The following is a 16,451-nucleotide window of genomic DNA, read 5'->3' as shown; positions in this document are numbered from 1 at the left end:
TTCACATCTTGAGGCTTCCTAGTATTATTTTAGTTGTCCCCAATGCAAGGAGAGTGAAGCACCCAGAGGTTCACCTGGAGAGGAAATGGGTACCCCTTAAATGTAAGGAAAGACAAATAAATTTTGTAAATTATTTTACCCAAATGCAGAAAGGTAAAGGAACTTCTCTGATCTCAGCAGCCAGAAAGATAAGGTAGAAGTTTCTCTATTGTTTCTTCTTGACAATTTGAAACTACTTTTTCCTGCCAGTCCTAATCTTTTTTTTTTTTCAGAAGTGCCTTTCAGTCTGGGGTTTCCAAGATGTGTCATATTGCAGCTCATAAATGGACTTGTGTTCTAAGTGAACAATAGTTGTTACTGTTTAATGCAGAGATTTGATAAAATTTGCTAATGACTGCTGCAGAAAATGGGCAGATCAAGTGAAGAGAAGTTTTCGGTTTCTACCCAGGAGCAAAACTCCCACTCCCTGACTTATGAATTTCATTAGATGGAACTAATTAAAGGGATGTTTCTTATTACCAAGATGAGAAGCAGTCCAAGAGGAGTCCAGGGAGGTTTGTACTCCACAGCACAACTGCTCCGCTTTTAAATCCTGCGAAAGCATTGCGTCCTATTTAATTTGACATTCCTTGTGTTTGTTTCTCTCCGTGACTCATAGCACAACACTGGCAGCAGGCCTAGGAAGTAGGTTTTGGGATCTGGCGTGGAGACACTGGTGGATTGTATTCCAAGTGTTGTGCTTACATTGCACCACCAGCCATGAGAGCATCCAGCAAACTGTGTTCATACTGCCCAGCAAGCTGGTGGCTGCAAAAATCAGATTCACAGCTGCAGTGGTGGGTCAAGGCAGGCTTGACTTAGCATTTAATTTGCCACGTCTATTAGCCTAGCTTGTTTAATGGGAAACAATTTTAGTCTGTGAATAAAAAAGCTCTGCAAAAATGCAGTTCTTCTAGCAGTTGCACTCTGTTTTTAAGCAATAGGTTGATCCCTTCCAGCCTCTCACCCGTCCCCTGACAGCACTACAATCACTAGACCTGCACAAAAATAGGGTGATCAAGTACTTGTTGATAGAAATTGCATGAGGGTTTTGATTTCACATACTGATGGGAAGTAAACACATTGATTTTCATACTGATGAGGCCTTGATGGTAAGGAAGGGTTATGGCAGGTGGCAGCCGCTCTGCCTCAGCTCTTTGGCTCTCATTCTCTCTGATATAGCCCCAGAACTCAGATCTTTGCTCCCTCTGGCTTAAATTAATTAAAAGGCAAGGGCATCGTGCTGCTCTTGCAGACTCTGCAAGTGGAAGCGCTAGGAATATGTCTTGAGAAAGACTGAGTAGCTTATCTAGCACTGCTCTACATTCGGTCTTCTGCAGAATAAAAAAATCACAGCAGGGCAAATAAAGTCCTTGGGATGGTGTTTTACCTTTGCACAGACATTTCACTACCACTAAGGCCAGCAAAGCACAAAATGTAGCTGGATGACAGGCTGTGTCAAACCACGCTTCTTCAACACAGCCTTGTGGGAGGACCAGAGTCAAGATTTAGGTTGTCTGTCTTTCTTTGCAGACTTCTTCTGAAAGAAGACAGATGACTTCTTGCAGCTCAGTGACAGGACATAAGTAAGATTTGGGGAATGCACCATGAGAAGCGACCATTTGCAAGCAGAAGAAATAAAAGCATCATTGAAAGATATTTGCCTGTGGTGCCCATCACAGTTGTGGTAGTGGCTTCTCATGTCACTGAAAATGCCGTGTCCATGCTTGTACACGTTCTTCTGGACAGAGAGCTAAGACCTCAACTGAATTAAATTCAGTTTAGTTTCGTAAATTTATGGGGAATTTACAAAGTGGCAGGTCAAGGACAAGATGCAACATTCATGTTGCCTTATGAAGAGCTGAATAGCAACATTAATTTTGAGTGATTCTGGATTGATCTTTTGAAATATTAACCAGAATTCAGCTAAGCAATGGAGCAAAACAAAAACTACTCCCTATTGCCTTCCTTGGGACTTGCTTCTTAAGAAAATAGTTTCTCAAAAGCTGTCCTGGCCTTCAGAATGACCATCCTAAGATCAACAGGAATAGTACAAATCCACCTCTTCTTCTACTGTGCAGCATCCAGGGCAGTGAAGAAACAGGAGTGTGCTTGGGAATCCAAGGCACCATATGCCAATTTTCTCAGGTGTTCCTGGAAATGCTTGTTTGCATTTTATTTTGCTCTCAGGCACTCAGGAAAAAAAAAAATAAATCAGAGAACACTTAATTGTCCCTGAAATGAAATGTCTCTATTTTTTTTTAAATAAGCTGTAGGTGTAGAAGAACAGAGTGTTATTTGCTGTGGTGAACTCACACCAGGGCTTCTGTCCTCTTCCATAGTCACAGAACTCCTTTATTTAGAGTTACACACTGGCACATCTCTAGGGCTGCACATGTACTGGGATACATGAACAAAAGTTAAATTAATCAAGCCTTTAATGCATTATTTAGGTTTTGAGGTTTTTATGGTTGTTGTTGTATCTTGGAAACAAAGAAGAAAGGCAGTGCCATACCATCCCAGCTGGAAATGGGCCAACACCTGGATACACCTCTACATACACACTATCACACTTTCACACCGTGTCCTTCTTATTTTAAATTCTTGCACAAGATTTTTTTCAAAGCTCACTTAACAGCTGCCTGTCTTCCCTTTCGGAGGGAGGAAATGGAAAACAGGAGCCATGACTGAGGCTGTCGGAAGCGGTTGCAGACCAGCCGCAGTGGGCTTCCTGCCCAGGTGATGCAAGAAAACAAGAGCCAGGAATGGCTTCATCTGGTGTCACAGTGACAGATCCTTCTAATCCAGGAGAGAGAGGATGGAAAACAAGCGATTAATGGAGACTTCCTCTAAGTTAGTGGTTTTATATATATATTATGTGTTTCAATGATAGGTGTGATGAAAGGGCAATCTTCTTGTAACTCTTTGGGTTGTAGGGCAGATTGAGCTCTGTAGATGTTGTTACTTTAATTTTCATGCAGTCCTAATCAGCTTAGAGCTGGTAAAACATTGTTTTGTCCATGAAAAGTGATCTGTCTCCAGCCTGGGCTGTCAGCTCTTCAGTGTGTATTCTTTTTCTGCAATAAATGTTCTTCTCCAAGGCTATAATTTTCTATGAGGGGAAGTATTAGATAGAGGTCTGATTTATCAATTATCCTGATAAAAATAATGTGGCTTCACATGGTAAATTGGTATTATTTTTAGAAGGACGTTTTGCTACTTGTTGAAATAATAAACACATTACAACAAGGACTTCAATTTTTTTTTTTTTTTTTTAACCTCGTGCACATGAAATCAATGAATTATCCAACTGAGAGGAGTTACTTACCTTCTTTCTTAGTCTTCCCTCCTCAAGCATTGCTTCTCCCACAGGGAAAGATGGGGTGTCAGCAGGATGCGCATTAAAAATGTAAGTGCACTTTCTTCTTGAAATCTTTCGACATGCCAGAAATATCCAAATGGAATAACCCGACTGTGGGGTTAACAGCTGCAAGCTGTCAAAGCATCAACCTAAATTCAGCACTGGTCACTTGACTATGAGAGACATATCCTGGTAATAACTTCTACTTTCCCTGCTGAACACTGTGTTTTAGAAGTGTGTCTGTGAGACCATCTGATGCATCATTTCCCCCACCGCAGCACTGGATGGCTACACAGGAGGAACAATAATTAGAATTTCCTGAGCTATAAGAGCCATCCATCTGCACTCTTGCTGCTCCATCTTAAATAATGCACACGTCCTTATGTGCATGTAATTTCTGCATGAGAACAGGATCTATAATAGCTAAGCAGTAAGCTCATAAGAAGCTCTGCCTCACCTGAAGGTATAATCCTTTATTTGTAACATCCCAACTAGTTGCCACTGGAAAGGATTATGGCTCCAAGTGAGAAATGGACAGAGCCTGTGGAACCTAAGAGGTTAAGAGGTGGATTTTTTTTCCCACACAATAAAATGTCTCTAAGATACATTTACTTAAAAACGAAGGAGGCACTTGGGTGTGCTTTGCCTGCAGAAATGCTCCTGAGTAAGTCTGCTCCTGGTATGTCTTGCTAACGTCTGCCTGTGTTTTACTTTATTGCTGAAGAGAAATGGATAAACTATACAAATTGTAGTATAAGGAAAAATCTTAAATAACAGAAAGTACCCATGCTTTAATCCTGTGGAAGTAACAACGATGAGTGTTATCTGACACTAACAACGATGAGTGTTATCTGATTTTACCAGTATAACGAAATGGGGGTATTTCCACGAAAATCAAAACAGACAAAACAGCAAAGGATCGAGATCTGACCTGAATTTAGCACTAGGCAGTGTTGCCTATCCCCTGCTGAGCCCTGCTGAGAGGCCCAGGCTTGCCTGAAGGGGAGGTGAGGGGTGCTCAGTGGCAGTGAGGCCACATGTGCCCCCACCCAGCCCTTCTGTGAGGTGCAAACCCCCAGACCCAGCCCCACAGGACTGAGATGGCAATTCCTGATTGTCCCAGGGACCACTGAAGTATCTTTTTCAGGAAAGCATAGCCTGCTCCAGTGACCTGGCCTCACTCACATCTCCGATTATAAGCACAGGCTTGTTTGTACTCATGGCCTCACTCTGTCCTCACAGTTTGTGCCTGAAGGGATGGGGTAGAAATAGGATATGGGGAGATTGCTTGCTAGGACAAAAATAAAAGGCATCTGAGCAACAAGTGGAATCACACAGATGCAGCCTGTGGTTGGCACTTTTATGTGATCTTTTCCTCTTCAGAACATTTGTGGGATGCTCTTAGTATGTAGCCTGTGCAACCGTAACTGTGGAAATCAGGGGTCCCCTGTCCCTGTGCTCGGGACCTGTGGTATGCACTGGGTGCTGGTGCTCTCATGGAGGGCTTTGCTGCTGGGCTCTGCCTTCCAGCAGCTTAGAGGAGGGAAACAAGAAGCTTGATGCTTTGAGATTAGTGTTGCTTGTGTGGCACAAGTCAAGGCACCATATCAGGGCAGGAGGCATTTGTCCTAATTTGGAATTGCAGTACAGGGCTATTCTGTCTCTCTTCATCCTTGCTCCATCATGAATTGCACAGAAATCCCAGTGTGCCTATGGAAGTGAGTTGCTAGGACATGGGCTGTTGAAAAAAGTGCAGTGAAACATCATCACAAGGCCTGAATTGCCCCAAAATACTCAAGACTGGACAAGCTTCTGCCCAGGGTTCCTCCCATGTTGCACAAACGGCACACAAAAATTTGCCTGTGATTCTCTCACTGGGAATGCTACTTGCTGCTGTGAGCAAAACTGCCAGACTAGGGGCGAAATGTAGCCCCTGCTGCTTTTCATGACATGGTGGTTTTACTTACAGCACTGGGACCTGGATGGCCTGGGCATATTGGGAATGTGCTGCACCATGAATGCCGTGGGATAGGTCATGAAGCAAATCAGGCCCTTTCCCTCCTAATGTTAAAGCCCAAATTCTGCCTGGGGCTGGTTCATGCTCCTGAAATTAATTTTACCAATCCAAGCTGACTTCAGAATATCCTCACTGCTTAGTTTCTGGTTCTTAGAACTCTGGTTTACAGAGTTCAGGGAGAAGCAAATCAAGCCAGAAGGGTGACCCAGCCTTCTGCCTGCTAACTCTGAGCCTGGAAGATGATACTACCAAGTGGTGGCTATTTACAGGAGATTGTGACTTTATGCAACACCTGTAAAGTCCCCTGAAGCTTGGGAGTGAGGACAGGGAGGTTTTGCTCCATGAGCAACTCCTCAGCTCAGCAGAAGAGGCCAGGCAGTAAAATAATGCTAAATGAAAAATTACAGGGTGAATTTGGCCTCATAATCACACACAGATAATTTGGTGCTTGAACAGAGTCAGCTGAATATAAACAAGTCTACAATGTGCCTCATTAATTGGAGCTATTTTTCTAGCAAACCCCATAGAAATATGAAGTGGCTTCACTCTGCAATTTGTGATAGAGTTTGCTATTAAACGCGTTCAGTTTAATTGTGGCAATGTGTCTCGTTTTGGAAGCTTTCACAGCCACCATGTAAAAATAGCAGAAGATGGCAGAAGCCAATTCCCTGGCACAGATGTCCTGCTCCATTTGCTGCGTGCTCTCAGAGCAGACAGGTGTGCTGGGTGAACCTGAGGTGCAAAGCACAATAATGCTGATGGCAGTGGGAGGCATTTTGGGACAAGTGGCTTTCCTCTACCAGTGGCACCACATAGGGTAGGATGTCACAGGTTTTGGCTGTCCGAGCAGCCTGACCTTCATCCAGCCTTGGCTTCTATCCGTAATCACAGTGACAGACCCGTACATCTTCACCCAGATATAGTGCCTAACGTTGATCATATCTGACTGTTTTATGTTCTGATCCCATGACCTGCCAAGGATGAGATCATGCTGGGCTGCCATATATCAAATGCTCACATCAGCCTCTTGTTGACTTTGGCCATATGTTGTCAGAGCAATGAAACAAGAACATTTGTAACCTTGACATGCCAGGGCTTAAGATACCAATGTAAAACATTTTTCCCTAATTGGGGTTATAAAGCCTTCTCTTTAAATGTGTAGTTGATTTTAATCTGTGTGCTTTAGGTTGAACAGAAACCTGTGAGTAAGTGAAGGCCAAAGCTGATTAGGAGCCAGGTGAGCATGCCAAGCCCAGAGCTCTTTGTTTCAGTGGCAGAATACAGCCACTGCATCCACACCATAAAAGTCTATTGACTGACACAACAAAAACAGACTATTCCACTGGTTTGGTTTGCCAATCATACTGCACAGATCTGGGCTTTCAGCAGTTTGAATATGACCAAAAAGGGATCATCCAACCTGTTCCAAGAATTCTGGACTTGCTGCTGGTAGGTGACATGTGGCCAAAAAGAATGAATGATAACCTGGTTTTGGGAGAATGAAAATAGCTGTCAAATATTTATCCAGCATCTCTTTCATCCTTGCAGCCACTGCTAGTGGTGCACAATCACTGTGCTGTGCCTGATGCAGCTTCTGGTTATTATGCAGCCTGTGACAGAAGATGAAGTTGTGGCTTTAGTCACTGCCATGAGGACAGGTCTCATTCACAGGGGAAGCAGCAGTGCAGAGCCATCTGGAGCAGAAGGTGTCCAGAAGTTTTATCTGTACAAGTAGAGTTCAGTGATGACCCATGAACTCGGTGCCACCTGCAGAAGGAGTCTTCCCCAGCTCACTGTCCAGTTTTGCTGGAGTGGGACAGACTTGCCTCTTCACCAAGACCTGACTCCTGTCTCTGCACACGTGAGCAGCCCGTTTTGGAGAATGTCAGAGCAATTTCACAGTGCCTACTTTTCAGGGGCACGTACTGTGATGACACATGTCACCCAGTGTCATCTGCGGCTGAAAAAATATAGCATTCAGGAGTAAACACTTGGCAGAAACAACAGCCCAGGCTCAAATTTAGACAGCAATAATTTATGCTGTGCAGACCCTGGCTTGCTGGAAGGGGGCATGCTCTCTGGAAGGCAGGCAGGAAAATGTGTTGCTAATTTTACTAGACAACTTCTGCCCTCCCCTCCTTTTCCTTTTGTAGTTGCCAGCCTTCCTGGTTATTCTTAAAATAGAAACATCTGACGCCTTGTTTAACTTATTCTGGGGCCTACAGGGAGGAGGAGGAGGGATAAATCCCCTCTTTGCACTGTGTCCATCAGACACTTCTCTGCTGGGAATTGCATCCCGGTTTGCCACCTGCTGCCAGTTTCACACTTCCTCCCCACTCTCCTTTCCCTGCCCCAACTTTGTGATGGTTTGGGGACTCCCCTGTCATTTTCCTACTGTCTCACATCACTCTGTAACTCCTCTTCTGTGGCAGCATGCTGTGCAGGCACAATGCAGGTGACAACGGGCACATAACAGGGGCAGTGCTCTATGCCACACAGGCAGGGCACCACTCTTGCAGCAGGGAGAGAAGCTCCAAATGGAGAAGGAGTATTTCAGTGCGGTTCAAACGGAGCTCTCCTTGAATTTCAATGAGCCCATTATTTTTGCTTGCTTGCTCGCAGTTAATCCCCCCATGTGGTATTAGCTTCAAGAGGACTGACTCGGTCATGTTGTCGTGCTACTGAACACAGTGAGGTAGCTGTGAGAGGGGCAAATTGTGCCTCCAAACAGTTTGAGTGCTTCCCAATCTTCATACGATGATCCCTGTGTAAGATTGCAGTTCTCCTTATTTCTCCCTCCCATAGAGTATTGCCTTTGCCCCGACTACAGATGAGAAATCCAGTTTGAACTGTGGGGTTTCTTTCTGAAGGAAATACATGGAGCAAACCTGCAGGAGGCTTCATGAAACATCCTCACAGTGTAGAATTTTTTGGACCCTTTTTCTGGAGAAGATGCAGATACTACTCAGAGGCAGTGGAGCCTTCAGTGGTGAAGAGCCTGTGTGTTCTTTATGGGCTCAAAGCAGCAGAGCACCCCCTCCCCAGAGGAGGCAGGAATACAGCTGAGCACAGCCAGGGAGCTCCAGCCATAGGACTGAGAGTCCATGCCCACCTCCCCTGTAATCACATTGCAGCTGCAGCTGCCCCATCCCATCCATTTGTCCCAGGGACAACCACAGGACAGTTCTCCAGAGAGGACGCCCTGCTCCATGTGATCTGGATGCCTTTTTTTTTAAATTATTATTTTTAATTTATTTTGGGGAGGGGGAGGGGTTGTAATGCAGCCAGGATGTCATTGGGCTAAATTCTATCCAAGCCATGTCTTATACAATTATCTAGTCCTTGTTACCCTGCCAGTTCAAAAGTTGTCCCATCTTCTAAAAACCTCAGTTACCAAGCAATGAGAAATGTAATGGAGCATGGAAAATATCAGTGAGAAATACATTCAGACAAAAAAAAAAAAAAAAAAAAAAAAAAAGAAAACTTTCCTGGGAGAAACTTTTTAAACCCTGGAGGTATAAGAAAATTGTCTCTTTGACTTCTCTCTCTTTTTATTGTTTAAAGAGCTGTCCCCACCCTCATGTTTGGTCTCAAGCTGCTCGGACCTTGGAAACGGAATCTCTTTGCGTATGTTGAGACTTTGTTTGTTTTTTCATGGCTTTGCAGTAGAACAAGATAGAAATATTAAGGTCCAGTGCAATATACAAATTAATAATAACACAGAAATACTAATGGTGTCTCCATTTGGCTAAGGACAACCTCAGTTTTGCAAGAAGTAAGCAGGACCTCTACAATCTCAGGAATGCTTGTGCATTGTGATAGAGACCCAGAAAGCATTTGTGTGTGCTAAAGCTGAAATGACCAACAGGCTTCCAACTGTTTATAACCAAAGTAATATTAGAAATCTCTGTTTAGATAGATGTGACAATGGCAGAGGCATGTGAGAGGCCCATCCTAGCTTTCCTCCAGGACTGCAAACATAGTTTGGCCATCTGGCACCTGAAACTAGGAAGTTTAAATTGGATTTTAATAATACATTGCACTGTCTGATACCAAAGGAAACTCACTCTACTTACATCTGGAGAACTGCAGCCTGTGTTGCAATTTTCCTCCAAAGCATGGAGGAAATCTGCTGTTTCTTTTCAAAAGGGTGTAGAGCACTTCGCTATGAAGAAAAAAACAAACAACCCTACAGTAAAAGTAAATGACTTCAGCTTGTAATTTCTGTTTTACAAAGGAAGTGGCAATTGGGTGACAGGTGTGTAAATTCCTCAGCAATACTACTGAACACAAAGCACACACCTATTTGAGTCTGTTCTTGGAAATCCTTTAGCAACCCAGCTCCTAGAAGGAAATGATCACACTAAACCCATCATTTCCTCATGAGCTATGAAAAGTTGGGGTTTCTTTCCTTGTTTGTTTCTCCAGAGAAACTGAAAGGTTTGGAGATTGAAAAGCTAATGATAACTCTTAAAACAAACTGACTTTTAAAATTAGAGACTAATGCAAGAGACACGAGAGATGAATGATGGTAGTTATCAAGGTTTGACACTCCTTCCAAACTTGGTATTCCAGCTTTAAACAGCTGTAAATCATTTCCCCCTCTGACCTGGGCAAAGCATTATCAGTGAGCCCCAGCGCGGCTTGTGTGGCTCCTTTCCACTCCTTCCTGCAATCACCTGTGTAAAGGCTTCAGTTCCTGAATAGCTGGGGTAAATTATTAATCACATGTGCTCTTCAACTAGCTACCACATAGTTTTCACCTCCCAAACTGGAACTAGCTCATTTTTTTCCCTTCAGGATGAAAAATATAGTTTGAATGCTGGCATGTGGGTTTCTCTGAATCTTTCATAATGTGTTTGCTAAAGAAGGCTAAAAAATTGTTTCTATCCATCTCTGCCCACCTGTGTCCTCTGCACTTGTTACAGCTTGAATTGCAAAGGCCACAATGCTCTACATTATTTTTAGGAAGTCTCACCAGGTCTCCCTGCAAGGGCAGGAGCTCTACTGGGCCACCATCACCTCGTGTGACAAGTGATCCTCGAAGACTGTTTTGCAACAAGGAGCCTGAAATCGGAGTAAAAAAATGTATCTGCCTAGCAGGAGGGGTGGAGATGGATCAGCTCTGAGACAAGGGACATGTTGTCTGAACACAGAGGTGGCTGCAGGTGACCATCCTCCATCCAGATGTAGAGCCAATCCTATCTTCACTGGCCTGCAAACATTGCCCCTGGGTGTGTGCTGAGAAATGGTGAAATGCAGTGATTAGCTGCACAATAAAAACTTGTAGTGGCAAAAAATCATTGCCCAGAAGGTCTGCAGCTGAGTTGGGGAGACATCAACCCTTGTTTAATCCCTGCCAGGGAGGCTCAGTCCTACTCTGCACTGTCAGATTTGGCATCACCACACTCTTGGTGCATCTGGTCTGTAGTTGAATCAGCCAGCCTTTGTGCTGCCAGGCAAAAACCTCAGACTCGTTGCTACAGCTCTATAGGACATTACAATCCTCCCCAAATTTACATTCCAGGAGAGGTGGACCAATTTTCTGCTTCTCTGGAGATTACCCAATGCTTTTCTTTGTCCTGCTAACAGCCCTTCCTCTCCATCACCAGTTATCTTCTGGAAGTGGTCCATCTGCTCCCTATCGAGCAGCAGCTGCAGCAAGCTGCATCTGCAGCACATCTGAAGGAAAGGATGGAGGGCTTCTACCACATTTCTAAGACTGGCATTCTGGTTCCCTTGAACCCAGACTGTGGCTTCATGCAGTGACCTTCCTGAAATGCTGCCTTTCCCAGGACATGAACCTGCTCTGCAGGGGAAGGGTCTCTGCTCCATCTTCTGTACAAGGGCAACATCATTCCTGGCAGGATGACCTCCTGTCATTGGTGGGCACCTTCACCTTCAGTGATGGAGAAACCAGAGCCTTCTTGGTCTTCTCCAGTGTTTCCTTATATTCACTTTTAAAAGCCTTCCATTCCCTTTGGTCTAATTTCTCACTTTTACTATCAGTTTCCTACTAGACCTGGCTACCCTTCTCTGACTGTCCTTTTGGTCCATCCATCTTACGACTTTGCAATACTCTTTGCAAAGAGAGTCCTTGCAATACTCTTGCCCACATTGTGCAGTTCATCCCCATTGATGACTTTGGGAGAAGACCATCAAGTGGAGCAGTGCAGAATAACCCTGTGTTTCCACACTGGGACACATGTTCATCCATCCAGTACATGACTTACCTTTTTTACAGCAACAAGATATTCTTGAGTTGTGTTCAGCCTGTAGCCCACTTCCTCAAAATGCCTGCTGACCTGATAACTCCCTGGTGTGATTGTGTAAAGGTGTTTTTTGCCCTGCAATGCAGAATTTTGTATTTGACCAGTAAAATGTGAGTCAGGATACTTCTTAAATTGTTATTGGTTTTGAATTCCTAGTCTATGCAATAACCTACCTGCAACCTCTTCTAGCTTCACATGTCACTAGCAAAAGTCCCTTCTTCTCTATTCCCAGATTGTTACTGAAAATCTGAAGTGTCATCAGACTTGGCACAGACCACAGACCACTGCCTGAGCATCCTTACAGCCTGTGAGATGAGACCATGGCACTGAGAACTGCTCTCCAGATATGATTTCCCAGACACTTTCACAACCACCCCAATGACTTAATCTACACAGTATTTCCCTAAATGTAAAAAGTTAAGATATGTGACATTTACTGATCCTCCCACTAACTTGTCATTAAAAACACATTTAGATTAGTTTGACAGAACTCAATACAATTAGATTTGTTTGATGCATGCTGGCTGTTAATAATCTCCTTGTTTTCTCCTAAGTAGTTACAAAATGGTGTGTGATTTGTTCCAGGAGGTTTTATGGAAGTGACATTGAGCAGTTGTTAGCTACCAGAGTTAATGCTGGAGTCCTGAAATCTGTGGCACCCTGCCTCTGTCAGGGGTACTATGGGTCATGACATGTTTTAAGTCCTGAATATTTTGAATTTTCTGTGCATTGCAAAATAATGGGATCTTTGATATTTAATTAGCAAGTGTCTTTCCTATCCATGCAGAAAGGTGCCATAAGTATTTTGCAGGCAGAATAGGAGTGTTCAATGCTAGAAATGCTAGAGGAAATGCTAGAGCAGCCCTGGAAGTTATGGCAAGGCTGAACTCACCTGCTCAGGTGGACCTAAGCCCTGACTTGCTCACAGTGGAGCTCCTTGGAGTCACATGTAAGAGGAATAAGATGCCAGGCTTATTGGAAGGCAAACAGGGGCAGTTGGGTACTCCAGGGCTTACACAGCAACTGGAAGTTTTTGTTCAGTCTGATGGATTCTGGGTGTCCAGGGCCATGGTCTGGGGTCAGGCTCAGACCTTTTCTTGCCTACCTTGCACACAACTGTTGTGTACTCCCAAGGGACTGCAGTTGCTCACAAAGAAGGAGGGCAGATATGGGCCTTGAGAGAGAAAAAAACCCTTATGTCTCAATGATTATTGCAAATGGAAGATCCATAAGTTGTTTCAGGTGCGTAGACAAGGAGGAATCTCATGGCTGCCTCCAGCACAGCTGGATGCCCTGAGGGGCATCCTAACTTTGCCCTGACAGCTTGGCCTGGAAAAAAAAAGTAGTTCTCCCATAAGTACTACCTCCACTGTTTCCCTTATTGCTGACCTAAGAATGTGTTTCAGGTCCTTAAACATGGCAGGAAATACTCTGGATGAGTAAATTGCTCCCCAGCTCTGATGAGCATTTTGCTCCTTCTACAGCACTCACAAACATCCGGTGTGGTTCAGCTTTCCATTCCTGATGTTTTCCCACACCAAGCCTAGACACTCTTACTTTTTAAAAATTTCCTTTCATAGCATGGTGTGTTTGTTCCTATGCATTTTTCTCAGGGGATCACTGCATCAATACCATGAAAGGGTCTGTTCAATCCAGCCATGACAGGTGCCTTCAGCTGCTACTGAAACTACATGAGGCATCCAAAAATAAGTAAAACTTCCAAGTTCCAGGGCAAATCTATTTATTGGGATTTATTAAAGCTGTGAAAGAGGAGCAGGCTGGCTGGAGCTGAACCCCCACCCAGCTGCTGTCTTGTGGCAGGATGCACTGAGCTCTGCCCTTCCTACTTGAGCACAAGGGGAGCTGCCTGCTGCAGTGGGAACACTGGCTGGTGACAGAGGAAGATCTGTTTTCTGCTGTGCCAAATGCCAGGTTCTGACAAGCCAGGCAAGGTCCTCAGCATACATCTTCTGGTTAGGATCTGGGGGACATGGAGACATCATGCCTGAACTATGAAAAAAGTTCTGTTCTCACCTCAGAGGTTCCAGTACTCCAGCACTCAGGAGCACTCATTCCCTTTAAACAGAGCAGTTTTTTATCAAAAAAAAAAAAAAAAAAAAAAAAAAAAAAAAAAAAAAAAAAAAAAAAAAAAAAGAGGAGAAAAAAAGAAAGGCAAGTGACCCACAATTTTGCTTCTATGATTGTTTAAACCACTCAATCTGAGGCCAAGGTGCTGAATTTCCAAATACTCTTTATAGGTAATTTCCAAACACTCTTTATAGGTAATTTCTCTTCCCCTTCTCACATCCTCAAGAAAAGTCTGATTTTCATAACCACTGTATTTGGGGGTTTTCTTACTCTCTCTCTAATTTTTTTTTTTTTAAATCATGTAAGATATTTTAGATCAGACTTATAAAAAACACTGAGGAATATGGCTGGGTTCATCCAAAAGTTATTATTCTTATGACATAATTTGACTAATGAAAATTAAATTGTATTTCAGGGAGTTGTATGCCATTGTGGTGCATTATTTTTGTACTTCATAGTTTATGCTATTAAAAAATTGTAGCTGATACAGAGTGATATGGGAGGATGCCAGCTGGATTCAGATAGTTTAATCAGATTACTTTGGCTTTGAAATCTCTTCATTGGTTGTTTATAAAATTTCCTATTAATTTTAGGGCATTCCTGCTTACTTTTGAGGTCTCTAACAGCATTATCTTGAAACCTCAGAACTTAAATGAGAGAGGAGGTATTTTATGTTCTCATTCTTACTTTGTTTTCCTCTAATAATTTTTTTCTGACATTTCAGCTTGTGTATGAAATGAGTATTGAATAGTTTGGGTATGGGTATTGAATAGTTTCTGAAAATATGTTGGGTGCACTTTATTTTAAAGGCTGTTGTCCATGTATCCAAAATCTCCTGCCTTCACAGATTTGAAAGTCCTAACTCCATTCTCATAGGCAGTCCTTTCTACAGTTTTGAAATTTGGAAGTTTCTGGTGTGAATAAAAGACATGCAGCTGCAAAAGCCTGTAAAGCATCAGTTACAAATTCCGTTTTCCCCACCACACTGATACACTGGGGTGGATCATAACAGCTACTGGGTGGGCAACACTTGAGTGGAAGAAAAAAGTGACTTCTAATGCTGGATACCACAAGCAGAAAGAGGAATAAATAACTGAAGCCCAACTGACTTCACATTACATGGGAAAAATGCCCACCAGAAGGACATCAGATAACAGAGCACTCTGCCTAGTGAGGTAATTACGATTCAAACAGGAGATGCCTTCAAGGCAAAATGAGATAAACTCTCCTGAAGTAGAGGGTTGGCAGGGGGTGGCACGGGAGGAAGGTGAGGGTCTGAGGGCCCCAGCCTGGTGTCCTGTGATCTGCTTCCCTTCCCAGCACTTCTGCTTTGCCTTCAGCCTCTCCTGTTCCCAGGGGACACAGGGGCAGGAGGCTGGCAGGGCGCCCGCTGCATTTCACAGGAAGGAACCGGGGCCAAGATAACCACCTAATAAACCCAAAATCAACCCTGTTTTGGACATGGGACAGGCGGAGGCACCAAATAAAGACAGGCAGGGTCCGATTTCCAAGGATTTGAGCTTATCTGAGCCTGCTTGCTGGCTTCTTATCGAGGGGGGATGTATCTGGTGCCTGTGCTGGTGCCAGTCCTGGCTGACGTTTTTTTCAGCTTCTCATTACAGAAAAAAGAAAAAAGGGAACTTCTGCTGTGTTTAAAGAGCAGAGGTGGGAAGAAAACCCCAGTGACAGCATATGCCTTATGACAGCACTAGCACATTCATTGTGAAAGTGATGGGCAGCTAATGATGTCAGTGTAGGAAAAACCCCAAAGCATGTTTGTTTTCTTTTTTCTCTCAAAAGCTCTGGCCTGAGAAGGGGCTGCAGAAACAATCACTGCCTGGGAAATCAGGGCAGTATTTAAAAAAAAAAAAAAAGAGGTGGGGGAGAAAGGAGGATATATAAGTAGTGCCAGCTGGATGTGAAATCAATCTGGCATTTCAAAATAATGAAAATATTTCTTTCCCATTCATTTGGTCTGGCATGTAACATCAGCACTGTTGCCACATCATTATTCAGAGTCAGCATGCCGGAAAGGAGACACCAGCAGAGACCCAATTGCTGCTCAGCCCCCCCAGAACAGGACACTATTGTGGGACAGGGAAGGACGCTCCAAGCAGGAGCACTCCCCAGATCCAGGGCAGCAGATGCAAAGGGGTCCTCAGGGAAAAAAACAAAAAAAACAAAACAAAACAAAACAAAACAAAACAAAACACCAAAAAAACCCAAAACAAACCAAAACAAACCAAAACAAAAACAACAACAAAAACAACAACAAAAAACCCCCCCAAAAAACAACAAACAAACAAACAAAACAAAAAAAACCCCCCAAAAAAACCCAAAAAACACCTTTGCAAACTGCAGGAGCAGCCACTGAAAAAAAAAGGGAGGGCCAGCTGCAGCTGAGATAGAAGAGAGCTGATGACAATGGTACAAGCTTTTCTATGTAAAATCTTGCATTATTTGAGTGAGGCCTCATTCATTTGGTAGGCATTTTATGTCTGAGATTCCTATGCACAGAAGATGAGAAAAATCTCCTCAAAATGTACAGCACAGCCTTGTGTCAGTCTCTGTTGGCTGTTCTGAGCAATCCAATTTGCAACAGAAGGATTCAACTTCTTTGGTCTTTTCTAGCTGACCCTTGTTCCAAGCCACCTCTCTTGGAGGTATGCTGCCA

This window comes from Zosterops lateralis (assembly GCF_965231275.1).
Source record: "Zosterops lateralis genome assembly, chromosome: 2".
Taxonomy (NCBI): Eukaryota; Metazoa; Chordata; class Aves; order Passeriformes; family Zosteropidae; genus Zosterops; species Zosterops lateralis.
The sequence above is the reverse complement of the archived record's forward strand: the minus strand, read 5'-3'. Positions refer to the sequence as shown.